Source organism: Furipterus horrens, unplaced genomic scaffold (genome assembly GCF_987537825.1).
Source record: "Furipterus horrens unplaced genomic scaffold, mFurHor1.1.pri manual_scaffold_12, whole genome shotgun sequence".
Classification (NCBI taxonomy): domain Eukaryota; kingdom Metazoa; phylum Chordata; class Mammalia; order Chiroptera; family Furipteridae; genus Furipterus; species Furipterus horrens.
The window spans coordinates 52,633,934-52,639,933 of NW_028327182.1; positions in this window are offsets into that span (position 1 = coordinate 52,633,934).

Consider the following 6,000-nt stretch of genomic DNA (forward strand, 5'->3'; position numbering starts at 1 on the left):
GCTTCTGCCTTCAATGGCAATGCGACCGGTGACTATCTCACACAATTCAGGCCATCACCACACGGACAGAGAAGAGAAAGCAATAACTTCTGTTATAATTGCTGGAAATGTTCATGTTTTCTCCCGTTTCAAAGAATGATTCTTTACCAGATAGAAATTACAGGCTTGTCCTCTTTGAACACACGGTACTTTCTGAGTTTCACAGTGAATTAGCAAGAAACGAAGTAGGAAACAACTGTGAACGGTGAAGTCACATATATTCCCTTTAGTGTGTCAGGTGAAGCACACTACCCAAAGACTCGAACGGTCTTGAAAGCAGTGTTTGCTCTTTAATCTATTATCTAAACTCGAAAGTTCACTGAAACATACAATGGAGTACATCAACAACGCCACGGCAAGGCCATAATTCCATCTGTTGAAATCGTTTGATCATACGTATATGTTGGTTAGAATGTTCCATGTACATTTCTTCTATTTGGTTGAAAACTGTTGCTGGCCTCTTTCGGAACACAGTTTTTCTGAGTTAACAAGGAAGGGCAACAGGAAATTTTTGAAAGACATTCGTGAGAAACAAGATAGCACCTATACCTTCAATTCAAAGAGCTACATCTGTACTTACAGTAGTATTTGCGCTACTGTTCATGGAAAACCAGAGGTGTCCAGACATTACTGTCTCTGCTTCTGCCTTCAATGGCAATGCAACCGGTGACTATCTCACACAATTCAGGCCATCACCACACGGACAGAGAAGAGAAAGCAATAACTTCTGTTATAATTGCTGGAAATGTTCATGTTTTCTCCCGTTTCAAAGAATGATTCTTTACCAGATAGAAATTAGAGGCTTGTCCTCTTTGAAAACACGGTACTTTCTGAGTTTCACAGTGAATTAGCAAGAGACGAAGTAGGAAACAACTGTGAGCGGTGAAGTCACATATATTCCCTTTAGTGTGTCCGGTGAAGCACACTACCCAAAGAATATAACTGTCTTGAAAGCAGTGTTTGCTCTTTAGTCTATTATCTAATCTCGAAAGTTCACTGAAACATAGAATGGAGTACATCAACAACGGCACGGCAAGGCCATAACTCCATCTGTTGAAATCGTTTGATCATATGTATATGTTGGTTAGAATGTTCCATGTACATTTCTTCTATTTGGTTGAAAACTGTTGCTGGCCTCTTTCGGAACACAGTTTTTCTGAGTTAACAAGGAAGGGCAACAGGAAATTTTTGAAAGACATTCGTGAGAAACAAGATAGCACCTATACCTTCAATTCAAAGAGCTACATCTGTACTTACAGTAGTATTTGCGCTACTGTTCATGGAAAACCAGAGGTGTCCAGACATTACTGTCTCTGCTTCTGCCTTCAATGGCAATGCGACCGGTGACTATCTCACACAATTCAGGCCATCACCACACGGACAGAGAAGAGAAAGCAAGAACTTCTGTTATAATTGTTGGAAATGTTCATGTTTTCTCCCGTTTCAAAGAATGATTCTTTACCAGATAGAAATTACAGGCTTGTCCTCTTTGAACACACGGTACTTTCTGAGTTTCACAGTGAATTAGCAAGAAACGAAGTAGGAAACAACTGTGAACGGTGAAGTCACATATATTCCCTTTAGTGTGTCAGGTGAAGCACACTACCCAAAGACTCGAACGGTCTTGAAAGCAGTGTTTGCTCTTTAATCTATTATCTAAACTCGAAAGTTCACTGAAACATACAATGGAGTACATCAACAACGCCACGGCAAGGCCATAATTCCATCTGTTGAAATCGTTTGATCATACGTATATGTTGGTTAGAATGTTCCATGTACATTTCTTCTATTTGGTTGAAAACTGTTGCTGGCCTCTTTCGGAACACAGTTTTTCTGAGTTAACAAGGAAGGGCAACAGGAAATTTTTGAAAGACATTCGTGAGAAACAAGATAGCACCTATACCTTCAATTCAAAGAGCTACATCTGTACTTACAGTAGTATTTGCGCTACTGTTCATGGAAAACCAGAGGTGTCCAGACATTACTGTCTCTGCTTCTGCCTTCAATGGCAATGCGACCGGTGACTATCTCACACAATTCAGGCCATCACCACACGGACAGAGAAGAGAAAGCAATAACTTCTGTTATAATTGCTGGAAATGTTCATGTTTTCTCCCGTTTCAAAGAATGATTCTTTACCAGATAGAAATTACAGGCTTGTCCTCTTTGAACACACGGTACTTTCTGAGTTTCACAGTGAATTAGCAAGAAACGAAGTAGGAAACAACTGTGAACGGTGAAGTCACATATATTCCCTTTAGTGTGTCCGGTGAAGCACACTACCCAAAGAATATAACTGTCTTGAAAGCAGTGCTTGCTCTTTAGTCTACTGTATAAACTCGAAAGTTCACTGAAGCACACAATGGAGCAGAACAACAACAGCACGGCAAGGCCATAATTCCATCTGTTGAAATCGTTTGATCATATGTATATGTTGGTTAGAATGTTCCATGTACATTTCTTCTATTTGGTTGAAAACTGTTGCTGGCCTCTTTCGGAACACAGTTTTTCTGAGTTAACAAGGAAGGGCAATGGGAAATTTTTGAAAGACATTCGTGAGAAACAAGATAGCACCAATACCTTCAATTCAAAGAGCTACATCTGTACTTACAGTAGTATTTGCGCTAGTGTTCACGGAAAACCAGAGGTGTCCAGACATTACTGTCTCTGCTTCTGCCTTCAATGGCAATGCGACCGGTGACTATCTCACACAATTCAGGCCATCACCACACGGACAGAGAAGAGAAAGCAAGAACTTCTGTTATAATTGTTGGAAATGTTCATGTTTTCTCCCGTTTCAAAGAATGATTCTTTACCAGATAGAAATTACAGGCTTGTCCTCTTTGAACACACGGTACTTTCTGAGTTTCACAGTGAATTAGCAAGAAACGAAGTAGGAAACAACTGTGAACGGTGAAGTCACATATATTCCCTTTAGTGTGTCAGGTGAAGCACACTACCCAAAGACTCGAACGGTCTTGAAAGCAGTGTTTGCTCTTTAATCTATTATCTAAACTCGAAAGTTCACTGAAACATACAATGGAGTACATCAACAACGCCACGGCAAGGCCATAATTCCATCTGTTGAAATCGTTTGATCATACGTATATGTTGGTTAGAATGTTCCATGTACATTTCTTCTATTTGGTTGAAAACTGTTGCTGGCCTCTTTCGGAACACAGTTTTTCTGAGTTAACAAGGAAGGGCAACAGGAAATTTTTGAAAGACATTCGTGAGAAACAAGATAGCACCTATACCTTCAATTCAAAGAGCTACATCTGTACTTACAGTAGTATTTGCGCTACTGTTCATGGAAAACCAGAGGTGTCCAGACATTACTGTCTCTGCTTCTGCCTTCAATGGCAATGCGACCGGTGACTATCTCACACAATTCAGGCCATCACCACACGGACAGAGAAGAGAAAGCAAGAACTTCTGTTATAATTGCTGGAAATGTTCATGTTTTCTCCCGTTTCAAAGAATGATTCTTTACCAGATAGAAATTACAGGCTTGTCCTCTTTGAACACACGGTACTTTCTGAGTTTCACAGTGAATTAGCAAGAAACGAAGTAGGAAACAACTGTGAACGGTGAAGTCACATATATTCCCTTTAGTGTGTCAGGTGAAGCACACTACCCAAAGACTCGAACGGTCTTGAAAGCAGTGTTTGCTCTTTAATCTATTATCTAAACTCGAAAGTTCACTGAAACATACAATGGAGTACATCAACAACGCCACGGCAAGGCCATAATTCCATCTGTTGAAATCGTTTGATCATACGTATATGTTGGTTAGAATGTTCCATGTACATTTCTTCTATTTGGTTGAAAACTGTTGCTGGCCTCTTTCGGAACACAGTTTTTCTGAGTTAACAAGGAAGGGCAACAGGAAATTTTTGAAAGACATTCGTGAGAAACAAGATAGCACCTATACCTTCAATTCAAAGAGCTACATCTGTACTTACAGTAGTATTTCCGCTACTGTTCATGGAAAACCAGAGGTGTCCAGACATTACTGTCTCTGCTTCTGCCTTCAATGGCAATGCGACCGGTGACTATATCACACAATTCAGGCCATCACCACACGGACAGAGAAGAGAAAGCAATAACTTCTGTTATAATTGCTGGAAATGTTCATGTTTTCTCCCGTTTCAAAGAATGATTCTTTACCAGATAGAAATTAGAGGCTTGTCCTCTTTGAAAACACGGTACTTTCTGAGTTTCACAGTGAATTAGCAAGAGACGAAGTAGGAAACAACTGTGAGCGGTGAAGTCACATATATTCCCTTTAGTGTGTCCGGTGAAGCACACTACCCAAAGAATATAACTGTCTTGAAAGCAGTGTTTGCTCTTTAGTCTATTATCTAATCTCGAAAGTTCACTGAAACATAGAATGGAATACATCAACAACGGCACGGCAAGGCCATAACTCCATCTGTTGAAATCGTTTGATCATATGTATATGTTGGTTAGAATGTTCCATGTACATTTCTTCTATTTGGTTGAAAACTGTTGCTGGCCTCTTTCGGAACACAGTTTTTCTGAGTTAACAAGGAAGGGCAACAGGAAATTTTTGAAAGACATTCGTGAGAAACAAGATAGCACCTATACCTTCAATTCAAAGAGCTACATCTGTACTTACAGTAGTATTTGCGCTACTGTTCATGGAAAACCAGAGGTGTCCAGACATTACTGTCTCTGCTTCTGCCTTCAATGGCAATGCGACCGGTGACTATCTCACACAATTCAGGCCATCACCACACGGACAGAGAAGAGAAAGCAATAACTTCTGTTATAATTGCTGGAAATGTTCATGTTTTCTCCTGTTTCAAAGAATGATTCTTTACCAGATAGAAATTACAGGCTTGTCCTCTTTGAACACACGGTACTTTCTGAGTTTCACAGTGAATTAGCAAGAAACGAAGTAGGAAACAACTGTGAACGGTGAAGTCACATATATTCCCTTTAGTGTGTCCGGTGAAGCACACTACCCAAAGAATATAACTGTCTTGAAAGCAGTGCTTGCTCTTTAGTCTATTGTATAAACTCGAAAGTTCACTGAAGCACACAATGGAGCAGAACAACAACAGCACGGCAAGGCCATAATTCCATCTGTTGAAATCGTTTGATCATATGTATATGTTGGTTAGAATGTTCCATGTACATTTCTTCTATTTGGTTGAAAACTGTTGCTGGCCTCTTTCGGAACACAGTTTTTCTGAGTTAACAAGGAAGGGCAACGGGAAATTTTTGAAAGACATTCGTGAGAAACAAGATAGCACCTATACCTTCAATTCAAAGAGCTACATCTGTACTTACAGTAGTATTTGCGCTACTGTTCATGGAAAACCAGAGGTGTCCAGACATTACTGTCTCTGCTTCTGCCTTCAATGGCAATGCGACCGGTGACTATCTCACACAATTCAGGCCATCACCACACGGACAGAGAAGAGAAAGCAATAACTTCTGTTATAATGGCTGGAAATGTTCATGTTTTCTCCCGTTTCAAAGAATGATTCTTTCCCAGATAGAAATTAGAGGCTTGTCCTCTTTGAGCACACGGTACTTTCTGAGTTTCACAGTGAATTAGCAAGAAACGAAGTAGGAAACAACTGTGAACGGTGAAGTCACATATATTCCCTTTAGTGTGTCAGGTGAAGCACACTACCCAAAGACTCGAACGGTCTTGAAAGCAGTGTTTGCTCTTTAATCTATTATCTAAACTCGAAAGTTCACTGAAACATACAATGGAGTACATCAACAACGCCACGGCAAGGCCATAATTCCATCTGTTGAAATCGTTTGATCATACGTATATGTTGGTTAGAATGTTCCATGTACATTTCTTCTATTTGGTTGAAAACTGTTGCTGGCCTCTTTCGGAACACAGTTTTTCTGAGTTAACAAGGAAGGGCAACAGGAAATTTTTGAAAGACTTTCGTGAGAAACAAGATAGCACCT